The following is a 23,736-nucleotide window of genomic DNA, read 5'->3' on the forward strand; positions in this document are numbered from 1 at the left end:
AGTATGTGGCCCAGAGAATACACCTTTCTACACAGAGCATGCATAACCACCCTTCTGATTTGAAGCTAAGCAACCAAAGTATCCAAACAGCCTGACACTGTCCTGTGGTTTTGCATGGCCGCCGTTCAACAGGAGCCTTATGCCGTGCAGGACTTCTGCACATCTCCTATGGGAAATGTCACATTTGGCACTCACTCGCAGTGTTTGGCACGTTCTCAGGGTAGTGCACATATTGTTTCCCAGGGAAAAAAAAAAAAAAAACATTTCTCAAGTTGCACAGAGCTCCGCCATCTGAATGCTATTCATCATTGTTTATAAAAAAAGTTTCCAGAACATTTAATTGTTTTGCACACAGCTAATATACCTGAGGGCCTAAGTGAATGTGCGAAACAGCTGCTTCATCCTGTTCTGCCACTACAGATACCTATTAAAGTTTATGTTGACTAATGAAGTATATCAAAGTAATTTAAATAACACTCCGTGATGGGCTGCCCTGTTAAATGCAAGTATCTGTGAGACATGCAGACCTCTTGGATATGAGTGATACTGCTGCTTAGCAGAATTGCCCTGTGTTGGGATTATAGGCTTCAGGACTTCAGCAGGCTTGTTCTGTCTACCCTAAATACGTAATAATGTCTTCTCAATGGTATATCTCCTATCAGTAGGAAGGCTTATATGTCCAAGCAACCTTGAGAACTGAGCCAGAAAAGTTTCTTTTCCTGCCAGAGAGAGGAAAAAATGTACAAATCAAAGGGTGGAGCATGGTCCTGTAGCTCACCAGCCTGCTCAAGCATTAAGTTTAACAGGCAGAGGAAGGATGAAGGTAAGAGAAGCACAGCAGCCTTTCTAGTTTACAGAAGGGAAGGTAGAGCCCTGTTTGTGCATGCACTGGGCATGGATGCTTAACAACCTTCTGCTGCAGCAGTGTGTCATCAGGGCAGTGCCCACCTCTGGGCTCCCTGACCTCCCAGACCTCAGTGGGTGAAGGCACTGCTCCACACGTGGGTTGTGAGAGCAGTGGACCCCACACAGCTCCGTCTTCCCTCTGTCTCCACTGCTTTACCCAGAGGCAGTTCAGTTCAAGTCTTTCACGGTCTCCAGCTCCTGCCTCTAATCACTGCTGTTAATTTGCATCTCCTTTCCCTGCTCTCTGCTGCACACAGCCATGCCCACACACAGCTTGCCAAGCTGGGACTCAGTCCCAGCCTGTCTCCACACTCAAATCTTCAACCTTCTGCTCACTGAGTAGTGTTCATCAAGCTCTTCTGCTTAGAACTGGTGTTCTCTTTGCTTTGGAAATATCACCCAGCCTCTCTGGGCAGCCCTTCAGCCCATCCTCCCCTTGCTTCCCCAATTCCATTTGGCTGGCACGGCTACGTGCTTAGGTGCATACAGCGGTTTGCCAGGTCAAATTGTGTTTTTGAGCAGAAGAACGTGAGAGCTTTGATCTGAAACCTATTTGGCTATGTTAGGGCTGAACTGTACCCACGGAACAAGGCAAATGGGAGGGAGGATTCATTAGCTTTTTCGTAACCCTGTGTGAACGTATACAGGCAGTTTCTAGAGTAACAGCTGCTTTTTAACTCACTTGGACCCAGTGCAATATACTTCTGCAAAGAGCTCATTAGTTCCCACATTGCAGCTTTTGTTCATTAAGTCACTAGGAAAGGTTGTCCTGAAAAACCTGACATTTAAATATTATTTTTGATTTACAATTGACCTGTTTTCATTATTGTTTTACCCGGTCAACTACAGCTTCTTAAAATCTTACTGTTAATAACAAAAGCTATCATATAAATGCTTGATCTCTAGTTTATGTAAAAGGAGACTTAGTTAAATAAGTGTAACTGAAGTATTGCAGAAAATCAGGAGCACTACTAATTGCCATATTAAAGTGTTTCCCAATTTTATAACTTTGCAATATAGAACAGCTGCCAGATTTGTTCTTTATCCTGATTTGTAAATGATACCTCTCCATAATCTTCCTCTGCTCAAATTTTTCTACAAAAATTTCACATTTTTGACTTTCCCCCCATGATTTTCTAAATGCCATTTCACCTTAATCTTAGGCAAGTTCAAATGGAGTTACTTAATTTCTTTTAAAGTGTTCTCCATTGCCTTGTCTTCCTTCATCATATCTAAGACCAGCAGTCCCCACGACACAAAGCTGTAAGCTCTGCTCCATACAGCACTGAGATTTTACCACTTTTTCCCATATAACTATTCATAAAATCTGGTCTAACTTTTTGTTTGTTTGTTTGTTTTTGTGCTCAGTGTCTCAGAGTCCATTACCTTTCATTCCCTCATCTCCCATCCTCATGACATCCTTCGCTTACTCCCATGCCTACCACCTATTTAATGAAAGGTGCCACAAATTTTAAGATCATTAGATTATTCCTGTACTAAGACCTAGCTAATTGTTTTTACGTTGTGTTTTTTTTTACCTTTTTTTTTTTTATTATTTGCTTCTATTCTTCCACCATGTCAATTCCTCTTTCAACCACTTTTCTTTCCTTTCAATACACTCCATAATTCTGACCTAGCCTGTGTGAGCAATTTTTGTTCATTTACTCTTCCAAGTATCTCCACCCTTTTTATGACCTTACCCCAAGCTGGTCTACCCAGGTTATAACTTCCCATTCTTATCAGATTTCAAGACCCACTTCTGTCATTATGTCCTAGAAAATGAGTCAGACATTTGTTTATGGTTACGTCTTAAATATTCATGAGACATTTCTGCATTGTGCTCTCAGCAGCATCACATGCTTTCACATTGTCCTGGGTGTCTAAAACCATCAGTAACCTAGAGAATGGAAAACTGACTGTAGCCAACAAATATATCTTGCTTCTCCTGCATGATCACATCATCCACTCCTCTTCATTTCTCCTGTCCAAAAGCTTTTACCCCTTCTTTGTATTAAGATTCATATATTCTCGATCCTAGAGTACAGGTACAGTAAACATGTGAATGAATTAATACAGTAGGTAAACCTTCACCTAACATTAGCAGCAAAACAAAGTAGTATTTGATTACATTTATGAACGTATTCTAAAGTTTTACAGGACAATTAACAAAGAAATACAGAAGATATCTACAGAACACTGCATAGAGTGCCTTGACAGAGATGCTTGATGCTGCTAATGCTTGACGCACTTTTGTCAGAAATTTTGTCAGAAACACTTTGAAGAGAAAGATAGTTGTCCCAGAGCTGATACAAACTGCACAAAGCAGACGAGAAGACGACCTGGACTGGCACTGCAGAAATCTGCAAGTGCGTGGATACTATCCCAAACCCACCCCACCTTATATCTCTCTCAGCACTACCACCTTTTGCAGGAGACGAAGTCATTCCCAGAGACGGCAAGGTCAGGCAGAGTCAGCAGGAAGAGCCCTGCTCCACCACCTCCACCATCGCTGCCTGCCAGGTCTGCACCGCAGCAGCCACCCGAGTCTGCAGCGCTGGAGTCCCTCGGGGCTGTTGAGCTCAAGACAGGCTGAACAGGCACAGGGACGTCCTGGCAGTTTGGGCGAGGGAGTTCAAAGCAGTTAAAATTAACTTTGCCCCACCTCAGGTGGCAAGAAGGAAAGCTCTTTGTGCAGGACTAGATTGCTTCTTCAGCTTCCATGCATGAAAATCCTGCTGTCATTGCAGAGTCCTTAAAAGAAATCCGGCGTAATGGGTAGAATTTGTATGGAAACTACCTTGCTTTGTCTGCTCAGGTTATTTCTCTCTGTGTGTGTCTCTCTCTCTTTTCTATCTAATCCATCTTCCTTTCACATTTTTAGACCATTCTCAGCCTCCCCACCTTCCTTTGTGGCCTGTTGAGGGGGTGGAGGGGGAACAAGGTGTTTCCTTAGGAACTCTAATCTAAAAGCCTTTTAACTGTTAAAGATTAACCATTAAAACATCTGTGGAAAAGCACACATTTCCCTGACACTTGACTCTTGCCTGCCACATTCTGAAACTCAGCTATTAGCAATGCTTCAATGGCTCACTCACACTTCACAGGTTGGTAGTAAGACAAGCTCAAATCTTATGTGGAAAACAACCAAACGCAGGCTAAAGGAGTATGCCCGCATGGGGAGGCACAAAAGCTGCTGACAGCAAATGAGCCAGTGCGAGAACCTGTCTTTCAGTGGCACAATTTGTTGGAGATCTCGATTTTGACAAAGCTTTCTAGTGAGCTCCTTCAGAGAGGCTTGGGCGCCTGCAGTGCGGAGGGCAGGAGGGCTGGACACATGGCCACACAGAGACAGATGGATGAATGCAGTGAGTCAGGCCCAGGTGGGGGAGTTCAGACATAAAAGGGCCTTTTGGAGAGGATGAAGGGCACATCTGGCTGGAAAAGCAAAGCTCTGAAATGACCCCATTAGACCTAATGTGATACAGATAAAACCCAATGCTAAAGCACTGGTAGCAGATAGAGTCATTTATCCTGGCAAAGACCTTCAGGGCCACCAAGTCCAGCCATCAACCTGACTTACCAAGTCCCATCACTAAAACATGTCCCTTAGAGCCATGTCCCAACTTCTCTTAAATACTTCCATGGATGGTGACTCCAGCACTTCCCTGGCAGCCCATCCCAGTGCTTGGCCACTCTCTGCATGAAGAAGTTCTTCCCAATGTCCAATCTAAACCTCCCCTGGTGCAACTTGAGGCTGTGTGTTTTCCAAATGGTGTCTACTCTCACGTTGAATTTTGGAGACCAGAGTTGATTTAAATGCTCAGAACTTTCCAACTTCACCTGGACTTCCCTGCAAGATATACAGATATATGCAAGAGATACAGATACTTGAACCTTTCCTTTGAACAAGATGAACAAAAGTAGTTGCCAAGGTCAGTGAGAGTTTTCCTGCAGAGTATTTTGCTTAATCCTTCTTTAGCGACCCTGAGATATATTTTTTAACTTTAAGTCACAGGAGAAACTGTTTCACCATTTAGACTGAAATAGCTAAACTCTTCTTAAAGAAAGAGTAAAAGGCAGGCTGGACTGTGAGATCACTTTGCTTTCAGGAATTTCAGTGAAATTTCAAGTGGCCTTTCGATTTCTGTCTTAAAAAGAAAAATAATTATTTGTTACAAATTCTGCTATAAATTCACCTGGATCTTCTAGGAGAATCAAAGACCTGGGACAAGAACTGACCAAACTGACAACCAGAGAGTAGGAGAAATGAAATGATGTTGGCTTTTTGTAGTTCTTTATTTTTAATTGCTATTTTATTTTTGTATGGTTATTTGTTCATTGCTATTACATCAACTGGTAGTATTTAGGATGACTTACTTCAGTATTCTCTTCCATGTTCAAGGTCTTAGACCCAAAGGATTAGGGGACATGTCCTGACAAAAAGCCCTAATTCCTGCATGGCCTCATATATGAAAATGCTACCACCAGAAGAACCAAAGGTGCTTGGAAGCAACTTCCTTTTGGTTGTCTTGAGAACTTGATGAAGAGACAAAATGCCTTAAAAATGGTTAAGAGAGAATAGTAAGCACAGTAATTTAGACCTTTCTCTGTGTCACAGTGACATTGTATCTGCAGAGAGAGATTTCATCTGCATTCATATGTATGAGCTTGTGTAGCCTTTGAGACTAGGAGATGTATGTAGAGCTCATTATAAGCAATAAAAAACAAGATCAAGCTGAGGGCAGCCTAGCAGATAAGAGCATTAGATGTCTCTAAAAATGCTGCTGTTAAGTGCAAAATTTCCATTCTGTCCTCTTACAGCATCTCTCAGTAAGCAAAGGTGGGCACGATAAATATAATAACGGTTTACTTCAACCACAGTAAATCCTCTGGATAAGACAATGGTCAGGAAGGAAGCAGCAAAATGAGAAAGCTTCAGAGTGTCCTTTAGAAATACTTGAGAAGCCATGTTAGAATGGCAGAAAAGGACTGGCAGCCTTACTTAGCAGTTTTCTAATATACAGTGTCTAAGTTTTGAAGAGAAACTACTGGATTATAAGATTACAGAACTCATCCCCATCTCCCTCCCTCTAAAATCGTCTTTGTGTGTGTGTATCACATGCACAGAGAAAGCAGTACCTCAGCTCAAAAATGGTCTAAGAACGTAGGTCTTCCAAACCTCCCTGAAAATTTAACTCCCAAAATTTATCCAGCTGAAGAACATTGGGCTCTGTGTTATTCTGTAGTACTATGCTGTTGATTAATGCAGGAGTAACAATTCATTGAACCGTAACAACAAAGAAAGTGTAAGCTTTGTTTTGAAAGACTAGGACTTTTTATATAAGATTCAACATGCTGTAAAGAATTGCATTAATCTCTGTTTGAGCTGTTCTTATAACTCATTATTTTGCCTGTAGCTACACTAGAGTGAGTGTTAAGGCATGTCAAAATGGGTGGAGATATGAAAACAAGTCCACTTAAAAGGATTTTTTCTCAGCTCCCACCTACACATAAGAGTCAGATAATGCTCTGCCATCTGATACGAAGCCACATTCCCAATTCCACCTGTTATTCTTGACCTATTTAAACTCTCAGCTCCAACAGTAAAGAAATTGCAGGAGAGGAAGAACGACAGCTCCTGCCGTGAGTTGCTCACTGTTGCCCAACACATCCCCAGATGCAGCAGCCGAAGTTCTCCTGAGAGAGCATCCTCAGCGGCAGCAGAGCCCCCACAGCAGCCACCCCAGCTGCACCCCCATTGCATTTGGAGGCTCTCACTGACAACTCTCATTTCTCAGCTAAACTAGGAAGACTGGGACCTCTTTTTGAAGAAAACTTTTGTTTTACTCAATTCTGACTAAAAGTTTCACTGGTTTGTTTTTTCACACCTTACTTCCACACTGGCCCCAGAATCCTCTACAGAACATTTTAGGTTTCAGGGCAGATTCTCCAAGGCAGAATGAATTTCTAAAGTCACGCTTCTACTCATATCCTTAAGCCTCACCTTGAATGTCTCTTGATAGCTCCACTGCGCTCCTTCATACACAGAAAGGAGACAGTTTTATTTGCAAAAGCACATTGCTCTGAACTGTTGGCAGTGACATTTTTGCTGTTTTTGCTGAGCAGAAATGCAGGAATTTTGAGCACTTTGGGAAAAAAAGGAGTACTCAGAGCTCCTCTGGAAGCACATCTCCCACCTGACCAGCAGCAGTGGCATGTATTAGTACTGCCTACTTAAAAGACCACTCTCATGCAAAAAGCTGCCTTAAAGATCAGTGATAGTATGGGAATAAAATTGCACCTGTGCTGGTCTGTTAATTTTGAATCATCTGCTTGTCTGCAATGGGCTGCACAGGATTTTTTCCATGAGGCACTAATAAAGCCAGGCCAGTAAACTCTCCCAAAGGGAGGTGATGCTTAGCCTGGTAACAACACAAGCAACTGCTGGATTAGCTGATAGATTCAGCTCCTCTCCTTTCCTCTCTCCTGCCATGGTGCCTACCGAGCACAGCCAGATTTGTCACCCTCGGCAGGCTGACGAGTGTTTGCTGAGCCCTCAAGGAAACATTAGTTACTTGCTCTGTGCTTGCTGTTGCTGTGGTTATGTTACTTATAGGCACTTGAGCTGGCACAAATACGAGTCCAGCTATGATTATGTGAACTGTTGCGACTGATAATGCTGCAACTGGGTGTCTTCCTTTAGAAGATCTTTAATGACAATGTGTAGGCATGTGTTGTCTTGCTTGTGTCTGGTGGTGGTCCAGGTGCTTCCTGTGAAAACCTCATTTCTGATTGCAAAGGTTAAAGAAAAAAGGGATGCGAGTAATGCTTTGAATAAAAAAGTCTCTGTTATAATCCAAGATTGTCTGCTTCCCTCATGGAGGAAAAGATGGTGATGAGTATGCGTGTCTGTGCTAGCTGGCCAGGGATATGTAGAAAGGATCAGACTTGTCTGGAGAGCACTAGAGATAGACCCATGTAAGTGAATGGGAAACATTGAGCACGGCTTGTCCATCTGCACACGTTATTTTATTTTCATTTTGTTTTGTTGTGGTCTTGTAACTCAGACTGTGGGCTGTTTAAGGTCTCAGGTTGTGCCAGGGAAGGCTTAGAATGGACTCCAGGAGGAATTTCGTCATGCAGAGGGTGGTCAGGCACTGGAACCAGATGCCAGGGAAGCAGTGGAGTCCCTGGCCTGGAGATATTTAATAGACGTGTGAATGGGGCACTAAAGGACATGGTTTAGAGATGGGACTCGGTAGGGCAGGTTGATGATTGGACTTGATGATCTTGATGGTCTTTGCCAACCTTTTCTGCTCATAGAATTGAGTTGATTCTGTGATGCTAACTGCTACTCCTTCGAGATGTTGTGAAAGGCACAAAGGAGAGGAGGTACAAGAAAGAAGCAGAGTGTGTCCTCTCATGAAAGAAAGTCATTGGGTGTCCACATTTCTACATATAAAATGTCCTTACATGGTGTCCTTACATAGTACATATAGAAAGATATCCTTAATACCTTTTGCAAATATTTCTAGAAAAACATGAATATATAAATGAAGAGTTGTTTTTCCTTTTTTTTTGCTTTTTTGCTTTTTTTTTTTTTAATTTCAAAAGACTCATTTTAAAGTACATGATCTGTGACAGTACTAAAGGTATGAGAAATCACAGAAGAAGCATAATTAGCTATGAAATGTAATACAGATTTCTATTTATTGACTACAGTCACGTGAAAAGAGTCAGCAGTTTTAGAGACCCTATGGTATAGCTGATTGCAACCTAATGGCTTCAGATGCAACAGTTACACAAATAAAACATTGATTGGTAATTAGGTTATGGGATTTCATTTTCAGGAACTGCTGTCTCACAGGTCTAGCATTGCCAGTGAAGAGGCTCAGTTTCAAAAACAACCTGTTTATTTGTGTAACCTCGCTCTGACAACATCACATGAACTACAAAGACTCCTCTAATCTGCAGCAAGATTAGACATTCAAATTCCAAGCTTATTCTTAGCATCTCACCTTATTCATCTCAGCTAGCAAGTTTTAAACTTCATCAGTTTGTTTATTCTGAATTTATTGTAGCCCTTATTAGGGAATTGGTGGTACTCATTCTAATCCATTTGAAATATAGCTCACCTATGTCTCCTTTTCTGTGCATCTTGGAAAGCATGAAGGACATTTTTCCATGGTTTACCTTTCCATGAATAGTGAGTGGGTACCTTCAACTTCAAAGTAATTTATTGGTCTGTGGCCTATGTATCAAGCACAGGTGACATTACTGTGTTGGGCAGTATGGAGAGGAGGGTAGCCACTGTCTGAAATCAGACAGGAACCCCAGCCAGGAGAAACTGCAATGTTTTCACAGAATTGGTGTTGAATACCTTTTTCTCTTTCCTTCTCGATTTCTCTGCTTTTATTTTCCTGTTCTACTTCCCAACCCTCTGTCTGCAGAAAGTTTTATCAAGGAAGAAAAAAATCCACTTTCCACAATGCATTGTTGAGGACCTCTAGCCTGATCAAGCCTGAATTTTTGAGATTAATTTCTTGCTATGATAGGTTGTAGTTTTGCATCCTGTTAGTATTGGAATACTTGTCAATGCAGAACGGACTGAGTATTTGTTGTAATTAATGGTTAAGCTCCTTTTCCTGGTCCTTAGTTTTTGTCCCTGCCTCAGAGACTGGCAGAGAAGTGAAAGACAAGCTGCTCTACTGTTAGCAAGACTGCTATTTAGCAGTGTTCATGTGAAACTGTGTGTGAACACAGGCAGGAGAAATATGAGAACAGATGGGAAAAAAATAGGTGGCTGGTCTTTGGGAGAGGGTGCAGGTGAGCATTCAGTGAGTACCCCAAAAGTTTTGTGGATGCCCATTTCTCTCTGTGCTACTCAGTCATCTGATACAACACCTGCTGAGCCTTGACATCTCCTGGGTGTGACACAAATGGGGTAACCCAAGGCCTCTGGTTTCAAGGTCTTTTCTTGGTCCTGAACCCAGGTGTACCTCCTGCATAGTGCATGTGTGACTCACACAGCAAAATGTCTGGAAGCTGGCAAAATTAGTTGAAGCTTCTGCATGGACACAGAACACCACAAAGGGAACAGTTTTCAACAGCATCCCTGTCCCTCCTGGCCAGAGAACACAAGCTCACGCAGCACAGCCTTTTGGCCGAAATGACAAGCGAGGCACAGCTCTTTGCACAGCTCCATGTCATCACACGCTGCTGGGATGTGGGTGAAGGAGCTGTCCCTTTCGTGTTCAGGCAAAATGCAAATCGGCAATTACTCAAGCCCACTCCTGGCAAAGATTTTGCTCTTATCCTTGCGGATGTTATGCAGGACATGGCATGCCACAGTCATGTGCACGGCTAAGCCCTCACTAGCACCAAGAATTTCCCTAGGCTGCACCGTTTTATCTTCAGGTTGCCTAATCAACTTGTTTGCTTCTAACAGCACAAAACAAACTTTAATTCAGGCAAAGATTCTCACTTTCATTTGGAGATGGCAAGGTCTGCGCTAACAGCACTTTGTTATCAATCTTCCCAGTGCTCTCCATCCTTCTGGTGTATTCCAGGGTGGTGTTCCTGCACCTGCACATGTTGGCCAGCGAAAGCCTATTGAGTACAGGGCAGGTATTCTGCAGAATTAATGTTCATTGTTTTGTCAAGGGCTTTTGTTTTTTTGTTTGTTTTATGATATGTGTTAGATTGTGTTGGCAGTCATGGAGCACTGCTCTCCAAAAGGAAGTTATTTTTCCAGACGTGTTTACACCCCCAGCTCACAGATGGGGCTGTGGAAATGGCACGATGTTGTGGCCGAGGTACAACAACCAGACCCCACAACCCTCCCACATCCTGAAGAGATCCCTTTGGCTTCCTTTGTGTGAGCTCCTGCAGAAGGAAACATTTGCTGCTATCACTGTCAATAATACAAACAGGTAAATGAAAGAAGTAGCTATTAATTTCGTGTAACAAAACAGTTGGTAGATAGCATCTGTATTCAAGATCTCAGTGGTGAAAAGCCGTAAGGTGCTGCAGGCCCCTGAACAGCCGGGGCTGCAGTTTGGTGGAACATGCTTGGAGCCTTCACTCGGTGCTTCCCCGTGCTGGGCAATGATCATTTAAATCTCTCTCTGCACATTTTTAAATTGGAGATTGTATTCACAATGTTAGTGAGCTTATTTTATAAGTATAAAGTATGTAAGTATAGTGAGCATATTTTTTCACATATGATTTTCAGAGATGAGACAGATGAGAATTAAAAAATTGGGTGATTCAAGATTATGATATCTGGGAATAGGCTGGCCAAGTGTTTTGGCTTTATTTTACACCAGGATATATTTTGCTTCCCAGTATATAGATTGAGTTGAGATCAACCTGCACGTAAGTGATATGTTCTGGAGAGTTGTATCACTACTGATTTTCATTTGAGAAGCACAGAAAAACTAGATTTTATGTAATGTATCTGTGCGTATATGTATTATATATGTGTGTTTTTAAACATATGGTATATGTATATGTAAGTGTATCGATAGTATATATCACACATATATATACACATAGTTTATATACATATATTATAAATGTAAGTACATACATAGTATATACACATATATACGATTCAAATGTATACTTATGACATGTGTATACATATTAATATATGTACATTTTGTGTGTATATATATTATACCATAACACTACTTTATTAAACATCCCCTTTAAAGATATTTCTTGTACTCACAATCATGGCTTCTCCTCTTGCCACAGCCATTTTTTGCCTTATTTTTGGAGCATGTTCCTTCACTCCTGCTTAGCACCGGTCCCAGCTGCATAAAACAGCTTTTCACAGTGAGGACCTGATGTTTTTTATGGTCGCCTGAGACAGGGAACTTTCCCCATGAACTCGCCCCTCTGAACAGGTTTTGTAAGACTCTGTCGGTGTTGTTCAATCAGCTGTGGAGCCCAGCATGCAGGCAAAGCCCTGGTGAAGCAGAACAGGCCTGACAACACCTCGGCAGCATGTGGTGGGCGCAGGGTGGACGTTGGGCTGCTGGAAGGCCAGCGCTGGTGTCCAGCACAGACCTGAACGTGCACAGCTCTGCGGGTCAGGGCCTGGCCAGGGGGACGTTCGGGAAGGCTGCAGCCACACGTTGTGCACTGTTTGGGCCGAGAGTTGGGTAGAAAAGGCCATTTTTTCTCTACAATGAACAGCAAGGAAAAGCTGAGAGTAGCTCCAGCTTCAGGCCGGTGCTGTTACGGAGCCCGCTGGGGGCAGGATTGGCTGTCCTGTTTCGGGGCGCCCGCGCAAGTACATGGGCAGAACAGGTGATATCTAGGAAAGCAAACAAGATCTGGTAACTTCTGCGCGTCTCTCCAAGATAGGTATGCAGATAGCTGTTGGTTTGCTTTGGGTGACTTCCTGGCTGCCTTACAGCTGTTCCTGCTCCAGCAGGCTCCCAGCGCTGGTGGAGAGCTGGAGGGAGCTCCTCCATCCTCCTGCTCCCCGGGCCCTCCTGCTCCAAATATGGCCCCCGAGAGCACCCGTATCTAGCAGGCTGGTGAATCACAGTCTCACCCACAACATGACCATCTGAGCGTAGTGTATGAGCTCTTTGATTCTAGTAAGGCAACAAAGCAGGGAAAGGCATGGGGGAGATGTATGCGTGGCCAGCTCGGCTTGTCGTGCAGCATGGAGGTGAGCCTTCAACACCTCAGGACATCCACGGAGACATCGCCAGTGCCTACGCTCATTTCCCTCTCACACCATTGTAGGATGGCAAATGCAGGGGACCTAAGCAGCCATTTATCTTGACGGTAGATCTTTCACGTGCTAAACACTGAGAAAGCCGAGCTGCTGCGAGCTGCCTCTCTTGTAATTTAAATGTCTCTGACCTCTGGCGTGCCTGCGCTTTCTCCCTCTGTGCAGGGCACAGCCATCTCCTTCCTGCTGCCCTTCCCCTGCCCATGTAACTGGATGTTAATCATTTACCTGCCGTGAGCAGGTCAACCATTATTCCTGTCCTCCCGACCCAATGCTTAGGATTACCTTTGCTCCTCACCGAAGGCGAGGCCGCTTGCTCTCGTTATCAGGCCCTGAAGAGAGCAGTAGCAGCAGTTGTTCCTAACACTGCTGGCATCAAAAGTGCCGGAGCTTCTTGTTTGCATCTGGTAATTGCTGTCAATATATTATTATTATTTTTTTTTTCCATTAATGGCAGCAACCTTGTATCTGGAAGACTCCAGGTGACCTACTTACTTTTTATTATTGTGTACCACAGTGTCCCATTTTGCCACAGCCAGGGCAGCCCTATCAGGCATGGGAAAATAGATATTACAACACATGAGGAATATTAGTTGCTTGCTGAGCCATATAGCCGCATCCCTCTGGACAAGTCAAGACTTATTAGTCATAACGCACCCAAAAGCTCTGCCTGAGCTGGGACATACTGGTTCCTAAGGTCTGTTTGTAGTTTTTCTTGGCTGATGTCTTAGAAAATAAAAAGTTTTGAACCAAAAAATCAAAGAAATCTTTCCAAGTTCTGAACATTAAGGGATGGAGGAGGGGGGCTGTTTAATTTGGTTTTGAGATTTTCCCCTCCTAGGTGAGACATGTAGTATTGCTCAATGGACTGTCATATTTCTACATATCCCTTTTAGCCAAACCCAACGAACTTATTATGATGCCCTCTCAAAAGTGCCAGGATTTCCTCACTCGTCATAATCTTAACAATTCCAATAGGAGCATGAAGTAAACCCAAAACCTCAAGGTCTTCCTCTTAATCTCCAGCCTAATCAACTGCTCAGCAATGCAAAGCTCTCGTAGGATCTGTTACGAGCTGTTTCTCCATCTCCACATCAGCACCTGGTTTTAGCCTTAGTGTTTCCACAATTGCAAAAGGCTTCCTATGCTGGTTCTGCTTTTTGCTGCCTCAGACGTCTAGTTTTGAATTGTTTGGTGTCCCCCAACTCAGAGGCCACTTCTGCACTTATAGACTGTACTAGTTTCACACCATCAACTCTCAGCCCCTTCCTTTTATGCTTTTCCACAAGTTGCAAAAGGCGTTTGTCTCTTTTCTTCAATTTTGCCTTTATATCCTCTCCTTCCTCCTTGATTTTGCTTCTTCTTTTCACTCAAGCTATTACATCCTTGCTAACCACCTCAAAACCTGTCGTTTACAGGTTTCTGTGGGCTGAATGACAGAAAAAAAAAAAAAAGAGGATCACCTACTTACACCCTGGAAATTCCTCATCACCTCCCATTTTGCCCTTTACATCTGCGGATGGAAGTCATCCGGGAGCATCATCTTCATCCTAAATAGGTCCTGAGAGAGGAAAATCTCTGTGTACCACAATATTTTGGGGGATGAAGATGTGGCTTGAGGTATCAGGCTGAAGCTGGGCAGTTTGTCTTAATTATTATTATTATTGTTATTTTTAACGCTCTGTCTTCCCAGACTTCCTACTGGTCTCTCGACATCCCGCTGCTTGCAGAAACGGGGGGGTCCGGGGCGGCCGGGGCCGAGGGAGGGGGCGCGGGGCGTGGCATGGGCGTGGCCTGGGCGTGGCCTGGGCGTGACCTGGGCGTGACCTGGGCGTGTCCGGGGCGTGTCCGGGGCGTGCCCCCGCCGCGCGCCCTGTGGCGGCCCGTGTCCCGCGGCGCCCCGCAGTCCCGTCCGGCGGTGCGGGGACAGGTGGGGCCGCGCCGCTGCCGTGTGAGTGCGGGGGGCTCGGGGGTTTTGGGGGGGGGGGGGTTTGGAGGGCTTGAGGGGAGCCCCTCCGGCTCCGTGCTGGGGGCGGGGCGGGACACGGGGTGGCTCCTACCCGCCCCAAAGTCACTGCCCCCAAATCACTGCTCGCTTCTCTCCCTCCCTCCCTCCCTCCGTCTGTCCGTCCCGGCTCCCCCAAGCCTTCCCCGAGCCTCTCCCCACGCTGTGCCTTCCCCTCCTGCCTCCCCCCCGCGGTGCCTGTGCCCCCTGAGGCTCATCCTCACCCCCAGCCCCCCAGATTTCCCGGCCGTGCCCCCCGCTCCGAGCTCTTCGCCCCGTCTTGAGGAAGGAGCCGCGCCGGAGGTGAGACAGGAGCACGGCCTCCGCCTTGCTCAGGAGGCTGCTCCGGGGCTGTTTTCCCCCCCAAAGTGGCCTTTTCCTACCCCCCCCGAGCCACGAGCGGTGCCGGGCATCAAGGAATTGAGGACCCCCGCTCCGCAGGAGCAGCCCCGGGGGAGAGGTGTGCTCCACGTGCTCGGGAGGATCCCAAAATGTAGGGCTAGGAGGACGGCGTCCAGCCGCTTGGGAGTGGGGCGGCTCTGTCTGTCTGTCCTTCTGTCCCGCTGCCTTCCCCCGGCGGAGGGGGCTCTCCGGGAGGTGAGGGAGCGGGGCAGGGGGCTGCCGCCTCTCGGGCTGTGGGGTGGGCGACGTTTCGGCCCGCTTTCGGGCCCCCCCCAGCCGCGGGGATGGAGCCGGGCGGCGGTGGAAAAAGCGCGAAGAGGCAGCGGAGCGGCTCTTGCTGTGCGGGAGGGGGGTCGAGACGAGTCGGCTGAGGCTGTTTGGGCAAATCGGGAACCTTCCTCCCCGCTTGGCGCCCCAGACCCGAGAGCGGCTCTCCCCGTGGGGGCAGCCCGGGCGGGTTTTTCTGGCTGCCGGCGCACGGCCGCCGCTCGTTTTCGTGTGCGAGGTGCTCCCGGGGAGCGGGAGCGCCCTGCACTTGCTTGTTGGCTCGGAGAAAGTGCGAGGAAAGACCCGAGGTGAGAAAACCCGGCTTAAAGTCCTCCTGGGCAGCCCCTCTGCCGCCCGGGCGGGGAACAGCAGGCCTTTTTGCGGCGTTTCGTTGCGGGGTGCCCGCCAGCTTCCCACTAGGGGCTCGTTTTCGGGAGGAGGGAGGCAGGTTAGGGCGCGGGAAGAGATACTCATACTCGCGGGATGTGCCGGGGGAGCTGCCGCGGCGTTAGCCAAGGAAAACGCGTGACAAATAGGATTTGACTCGTTAACGCAGCTCCCCGAATGCCACGAAATGTCTATCAACTAATTGCATACCGGCAAAATTGCTAATCAGGTACGTTTCTCTATCCTGACGTGACTCGGCTGCCTTTGCTGACTGTGCCGTGCCCTTCCTGGCTTTGTTTCGCTCAGCCGCAGCAAACCAGGAAACTGGGAAACTTTTTGTCTCTCTCTCTTTTTTTTTTTTTTTTCCTCCTACCCTGTACTTTTGCTGCGCCGCTCCCACGCCCGGCGGCGGGGAGGCGAAGGGAGCCGGATCCTGCCCTGCACCTTCCCCATCTCCCCTTCCCCATCTGCCGGCCAAATCCCCAAATCCCGGCCGTGCCAGGGCAGGGTCTGTGCCAGCTCCCCGCCGGCTTGTCCCGGAGCGGACAGAGGACAGGACCTCTCGTAAAACACGTATGGCGAGTGCCTGTGGCAGGCGGGGATGAATGGAAGGGCTGGCGTCGTCCTCAGGGGCGCAGCCTGATTCTGCAAAGATAATTTCACAGCCTGGCGTTAGTATCGGTTTCAGGCTAGTAGATGTCTGCAGCACTGAGCCGCTTCCCAGATCCTATGCAGCTGGGAAGGGAGACGTGCCCCTTCCCTCTTGCTACCCCCTTGTCCCTCGCAGCAGCTTTTGTCCTGCTCTTCTCTCCTGAACTCAGAGCAGGTGATATGCACAGGTGCACTTTCTCATTTCTTTCCCCATTGCCCAAAAACACTTTGAGTTTGAAGGGCTGATAGGCTTGGTTACCTTTTTCTCTGTTACAATTTATACTTCAAAAAGCAGTTCTGAATATAAGGAGGAAGCTGATCTGTTTGGGAGCCCCGCACCGAGAGACTTGCAGAGAACCTATACCTTAAAAAGAGTTAAAGTATATAAGAAAAGGAAAAGCTTCATGGTTTGCTTTGAGATTTAATGTTCAGCGCTTTCTGCTCACTTAATTTTACTTTAAATACTCTTTCAGAGGTTGGTGGTTGCTCTCAGTGGTTGTGCAGGGCCACAGAGCCCCTGCAGGTGCCTGGCGGCCTCCCCCTGGTACCCAGGCTAAGTGCTGCAGCTACAGAGGGCAAATGCAGCCTAAATGGTGAAAAGTGAACCTTTTCCTACTTGAAAATGTTGGAATGTTTGAACAAAAACATTAAGAAAATAAATAATTCATTTTTTAGGCTTGATTGTACTTTAAAAAAAAAAAAGTAGTTCCTTTAAAAAGCAAGACAATGAAAGCTAAAAAGGGATACACAGTGCAATTTTCTGGAGCCTGTTCAATTGCCATGTTCAATTTACAGGAATTTTTGCAAAGTTGCAGGTGATGTAGCAATTAAAAGTTTTTCTATCTTTCTGATACTTGGGTGAAATCCCAGAAGTAATCGGGATTACTTCAGCTGATATTAAATATGAAAGTCTAGCCTAATGACACACCAGAGGAACTCAGACGTCTCTCTTCTTTACCTGTCTTTGGTTTCAGTGTTAAATGCTGGTCATTGAACAGGAAACACTGAATAGTGCAGGGTTCCCCCCCACACTAAAATCATGTAGTAAAATGCTTACCATGTGTCTGTCGATGTGTCTTGATTTTTTTTCGTGTCTTCTGCTACTTATGCTCTGTTTATGGTGGTTACAGAAAACGCTTTATTACTTAAGATGTTGACTAGAGGAGACCTGTAAGCAGTTCATAGATTGGATAATGTGAACAGAATACTGAATTTAGAGCAGCGCAGGTGTAAACAGGGCTTTGGTTGTTATCTTGGTACTGTGTGAGAATCAGAGGAACCAGATTTTTAGCTTTGAAATCCAGAGCTTACACACAAATTTCATCTCTTGTAAACTACCACTTATACAGCCTATCCAGCCCAAAGTAAGCTCCGGGTGCCACTCACGGAGTAGCACGGATGTCACAGGGAGGATGAATTCAGGTGGCAATAAATAAACTCATTGAGTCATCGTATTTGCCAGGAGCAATGGTATTTGGATTGCTCCTCTCCGCCGTGTCAGGGCCACGTTACTCATCACGGTAAAAGCAGCGAACGCTGACTCTTATCTCCCTTCACCTAACCATACCACCTCCGCCTCCTGCTGCAGTTGCACCATCCGTTCTCCTATCCTAAGTGCTTTTGCCCTTGTGCTGCTTTTTCTTCTTTATTATTATTATTATTATTATTATTTTTATTTTCTATTGTGCTGGTGTGGACCCTTGGAGAGGACCAGTGCTGAACTATTCTGATGATCTCTTCTGGGTTAAAAATACCTTTTTATTTTTTATTTTTTTTTCCTGTGGCCTTGTCCCCCCCCTGCCCTTGATGTGCTTCCCAGTCTGTTTTATTACACAGTGAGAAAAACGGTTGTTCCAGCATGAGTAAAGGGTGAAGTGGGATTAGGAGTGAATAATGGGAGGAGAAGTTGATTAAGATGACATCGGTCCCATTAAAACCACTATTTAATTGTAAACTTACCCTGTAAACAGCCAGAGTTGCTGTGCTCAAGAGAAGCTTCTTGTCGAAGCTTTGTGAATTCCTGTGTGTTCCCTGTGGACGTTTAATTGTATTGTGAGTTCTTTGTAGTCCGGATTATCTTTTATATTGATACGGTGCCTTGCACATTGGGCCCTGTGCCTGGAGCCTCTATTCAAAATCTTTTTTTTTTTAAAGCAGTACCTCACCAAATGGGTGTGAATGTGGTTATAAATCTGTACAGTGTGCTTTTAAAACATATGCAGACAAATACCATGTACAGTGCAAAAAGTTAGTAACTTTCTCTAGGCTTCTCCTGGATGGAAGTTGAAGACGCCTGCTATCCCAGGGGCTGTATGCCGGACTTACGGGTATGTCTGAGATAAAAACATAGCTCACCAAGAATAACTCCGTTCCTTTTATTCTTTTGTCGCCCAACAAAAGAAGGGGACAACTTCTGCTGGGGTTTGAAACACAAAGATCTGTTTGTTGATTTGGAAATAATTTGCATTGTATCATCAATCCCAAAATGGCTTAAAACAAAGTCACAAAAGCCTGATTCAATGCTTCTCTGTATGCTCTTAGAGTATGGGTACATTTAACGTTGGTACTGTTCCCTTTCTTTCAGGAAAGTTATCTGAGGTGACAATTTTTTTTTTAATTTTTATTTTTTGATTGTTTTTGTGCCTGATCAGTTACAAAGTAAAGTGCCTGGAACGTGTTACTAGTGTTTGAAGCTGATGTTTTGTGATGTGTACCAGAGCAGAGTGCAAGGTGACCAGAAAGTAGAAAGTCCTTGATTTAGAGCTGCTGCTGCTGCTGGAGGAGAAAATATCTTTTGGAGTGGGGAAACATGTTTCTGCTCCGTAAGGTTTTGAAATACAATCTTTTTTAATATATCTGTCTTTTTGTGGTAAGGACTTAACAGACAATATTTTCACTTGTTTTCTTTTGGTAAAATGTTTCCAGTTTTCTCTTTAATTAAAAGGTATTGGCTGAAGTGTCAAGAGTATCAGGGTTGTAGGTCAGATATGCTCATTTATTCTGTTAAGCAAATACTGTGGTATTTGTTTGCCATGTGGTGTTACGAATAGATAGGGATGGACTACATAGACACTACACAGATAATGTCTATTGTCTGTTCAAAGCAGTAGTATCTCATAATTTTGCCTTCTCCTGTAAAGGTGAAAATTACTTAAATCCAGATACACTGCAGTAGAATAGTGTATTTTACAGTGTTTGCATTTACATCATCCATGACAATCTCTTTTTTATTTGCTTGGATGTACAGTTGGAAATATCTGGATTGAATTACATTCTTTAATCGCTTTTGTACTCAGAGTTCTGTGGCTTGTCTTTCTGTACTGAAATAAAAGGCTAATTTTTGAGACTTTTAACTGTACAGAATGGGCCTGACAAGCTTTTAATTAAATTACTGTAATGCATTTAGGACGTGCCTTGTCCACCCTTATCACTCATGACAAGATGTATGAAAGACTATGTACAAAAGCCACAAGACTGGTGTAGTAAGTGAGGTGTTGACCACCAACTTTGAAATTAAACCTTTCACAAAACTGTTTTTGAGCCATGTTTCATGGAACTTTATTATAGATGCTAATTTCTTCTGCCTCTTGTATTACTACTATGGTGCCAACAACTTTGTTTCTGTAGCACCTTTTGTTCTGCAATAAGCTAAGTTGTTAGAGGAGGCTGAGTTTGTTTTTTCATGAAGAAGTAATAAAACTGTAAAGAAAGGCTGTAAATTGTTTCACGCATAGCTCTGGCAGTCAAGAAGTCCGCTCATTTTAAGTTTTAACCAAGAACACAACTCCTACGTTTTGGAGAAGGGAGAAAGCTGGGAGGAGGGAGTGCAGAAGTTATAAGCTGTTAAAGGTCTCCTTGACTCCCTTCAACAACTTCTTTCATGAATGCTTGAAATGTCACAGAGTAAGAAGTTCCCCATCCAAGCTTCATGTTATCCTGAAACTGCTCCCCAAAATCTAATCAGTGCATTGGCCTGAGGGAGTTCTGGGTTGATCTGGAGTTCTTCCCGATTCATTGAAAGGAAGCTGCTACTCTGTTTTAAAACTAAACAGCTTAGGTGCTCCATTTGACCTACATTTAAAGTTATTGAATGGAAAACTGCCTCTGGACCTGTGGAAATTGTGCAGTATGGTGTTCTGTGGACACTTCATATGTGTCCTTGAGGAGCTTAATTTCATGTCATCCAAGGTGTCGGAGCATCAGACAAAACATAACTGAACCAAGACAGGCTTGTGATAAGAAAGGGAGCTGCTTTTACAGATGATGAAGTTGTATGACCTTGGCTCGTCTGTTGAGACAACAGTTGTGGGAAGAGGTCCAGTCCTCCACCCGTCAGAGGGAAAGCATCTTACTGTTTGGACCCAGTCAGCTGAATGAACCTGCAGCTGCATCGTGTGTGTGGAGGACAGTGAGCGTGGGTGAAAGCAAATTCCTTGGTCTGAGTGTGAACAGTGAAATCATCTGGAGGTGAGGTAGAAGAGACAAACCGCTGTGTTTAGAAACCTGCTTGGGTGACGAGGGTTGTGGTGTTGCTCTAGGTTCAGACAGTGGTGTGTGGCCTGGTAGTTTTGCATAGAAATTGGAATACTGAGCTGGCACCAACACTCTGGTTTTGTTCACAGCTTTGCTGTGCCGAGTGCGAAAAGTGCTGCTTTTTCTCTAGTGACCTGCCCTCTGCTCTGCACAGAGAATAAACCAAACATGCTGACCTCCTCCACAGAACGCTGAAACCTGTACCTGAAAAATGCCATCTCAGACTTTTTTTGGTAACAGAAATGTGTAGATATAAGCTCAGTCTTTCTACTGGAGACATTCCAGCTTTCCTCTCCTTTCCTGCTGTTGCATGCTGAGTGTTTCTCGTGTGCTGTTGTTTTACAGGAACGTCAGTATTAGTCTGAGTACTCTGCTTCTTGCCAAGCTTCTGCACTGAAAGTATTATCGTCTCCTGCGTTATTCTAATGTGGCACGTCCACTGCCTAATGCACTTTGTTGATGGATTTTTTTTATTTTATTTTATTTTTTTCTTGAGCTATTTGTATTTGGCAATCTTTCAGGATCAGAAACGGGAAAAATAAGTGTGGTTGATATGGCCTGGTTCATCCCTACACACTGTCTAGCTGAGCTGATCTATTTTAAACTGGGGCCATGTGTTGTGGTCCTGGGTGGTCTCTGAGTGTTTGGGAAGACGATAAAAACTGCATTCTGCTGTGGTAGTGGAAAATGCTGATAGAAGGTGGAAAATATTCAGTATCTCTCCCAGGTGGAATTGTGCATTACAGCACACCTGTGATAAACCTGTCCGGTAACGTGGTGTGTTTCATTCTGTTCTTTTGTGAAGTTATTAATCAGTGTTAAACTAATTTAAAGACACCCCAGCCTGCACAATGGTGTTTCATACACTCTTCTTGAAAGTGCAATGTACTGAAGACTTTTTAAAATTCCTATTAGCACAGCAACTAAGATCTAAGTAACCAGATCTGGGGCAAAAGTCACCTGTCACAACTCTGTCATGTCATTAACATATTTTGTCCATAATATCAACCTCTACTTGACATTTGGTGTTGTGCAAACTACTGCATATTTTTTGCTCGGAAGTGGAACAAAAAGCTCATATCCATCCCTGAACCTGAATTTTATTAATAAGGTCTGATTTCTAAAAATGTTTTAAGATTCCCTTAGCTAACAAAGCCAGTTAATATTCTTAGCTGATGGAGAGACTTGTTTCTGTGTAAACTTTTGAGGGTAGGTTGTCTTCTGGCTGCTGTCCCACACAGCATTGCTTTGCCCTTTTCCTTTTGTCTCCATAGGCTGTCCACTTCTCTGATTCATCTGGACTGGATGTTTCCTCTCTGTAATACTTGTAGGCAGCTGTGAATGTCTATGGTCCATACTTCTAATTGAGTCCTGACCAACAGCTCTTTCACAGGAACCCTTTGGATGCCCAGCACATCTGTAGTCCTTTGAAAGGTACCTGCACAGCAAGTGCAAAAGTTTTTCTGGAATTGCTCTTAATGCCAAGCCAAAGTGAAGGTGCTCCCTTTCTTTTATGCATGTCTCGTGTCCAAGCTCTGGGAAACTGGATCACCATGCAAGGGGTGCAGTCATCTTGAAAGGGAAAGGTGCTGTGGAAAGCTATTGACCAAGCCGTACTGCAAGCAGCATCCAAGACTGCCTGGGTGGAACCCAGAAGCTTATTCAGATTTCAAATGGTATCAAGTGGGAGTTTATAAAATACTAGTTTCTGTCTTTTCACCCCTGGACTCAAAGTATAAACACAATGCTATCTTGACAGTGTATATCTTGACTATAGGGTGAGTCTGCAGGGTCACTTCCTCCAGCCGTCCCTGACATTTGGGCATCCCTTTGCCTTCTGTTCTCCACCCCTCTGTGATTCCTCCCTTGAGGACAGAATACAGCAAGCACTGGCTGGGAAACATCTGGCTTTTTTGTAAGGCATTTCCACGTCAACTCAATTTCTAAAGCTGCATTGGACTTATGCGTTAACTCTGGTCAAGTGTAAACCAATTCCTATTTTTTTTTTTTCCCCAAGTGGAGATCTTTGGGGTGTAGATGAAAAACAGGGCTGCTAGGAGAAATTAGAAGTCTATTCATGTTCTTATTACTTTGCTTGGTTATTCTGACTGAGAGGCCTGAATCTCCAAGCAACAGTATAATGTGTCTTCGTGGGTTGCCTGACACTAATACTCCTGATTGTTTTGTACTGATTAACTAGACCTTTCATCATGCTGAAGAATGTTGATTTAAAAAACAAATGAAAAAAACAGAAGGCCTTTATATCCAGCTGCACATCCCTTGATGATCTGGGACTGCATCCCTATAAATTATCACCTCTGCACTGGAAAGATTTAGGATGTGGCCATACAGCAACTTCCTGGAGCACTCCAGAAAGCACATTCACAACATCAGCCGATGTGCCAAGACTGAACTTGTGAGCAGCAGTTTTTTTTTTTTAATGACAATGACAGCAGACTTCCGTGTTCCAATACTTTAGCTTAAAAACAATGCTGAGCACAGATTTCCTTTAAAGTGGCTCCTCCGAAAATGGCCCTAAAATCCCTGCCATCTCCTCTCAGTGCTCAGCAGCCTGTGTTGCACTTCCCAGGGCTGGCGGCTGTGCTGCGTGCATTGCAGCAGAAGGTTGTGGACACAGCTGGTCCCAGCTTTCTTTTGAAAGAGCCTGCTAGGGAGGATGCAGTTGCTGATGTTTACAGTGTGCAACAGCATGTCCGCTATGCACTATAGTATCTTAAAAAAAAAAAAAAAGGTGGGTGGATAGGGAGGGTGTCAGTTCTAGGTCATACGCCTTTAAAATTTATGCCTGCCTAGTGCAGTGCAAGCAACA

The 23,736-nt window shown here is 44.7% G+C and overlaps 1 protein-coding gene across 5 annotated transcripts in view; it reads left to right on the top strand.

Annotated features, from left to right (window-relative positions):
• The first annotated feature begins 14,457 nt into the window (after nucleotides 1-14,457).
• ELOVL7 (ELOVL fatty acid elongase 7) overlaps nucleotides 14,458-23,736 on the top strand; it is a 34,266-nt gene continuing 24,987 nt past the window's right edge. The window contains exons 1-2 of one of the 5 annotated variants that reach the window (XM_083816179.1): nucleotides 14,571-14,612; nucleotides 22,181-22,340. The gene's annotated coding sequence lies outside the window, so the exon portion shown is untranslated. Of the gene's footprint in view, nucleotides 14,613-14,802; nucleotides 14,970-15,757; nucleotides 15,952-22,180; nucleotides 22,341-23,736 lie in introns of those variants that run through there. The other 4 variants (XM_083816181.1, XM_083816178.1, XM_083816180.1 and 1 more) reach the window with 4 other exon arrangements.

The sequence above is a fragment of the Anser anser genome (genome assembly GCF_964211835.1).
Source record: "Anser anser genome assembly, chromosome: Z".
In the NCBI taxonomy this organism is placed as follows: domain Eukaryota; kingdom Metazoa; phylum Chordata; class Aves; order Anseriformes; family Anatidae; genus Anser; species Anser anser.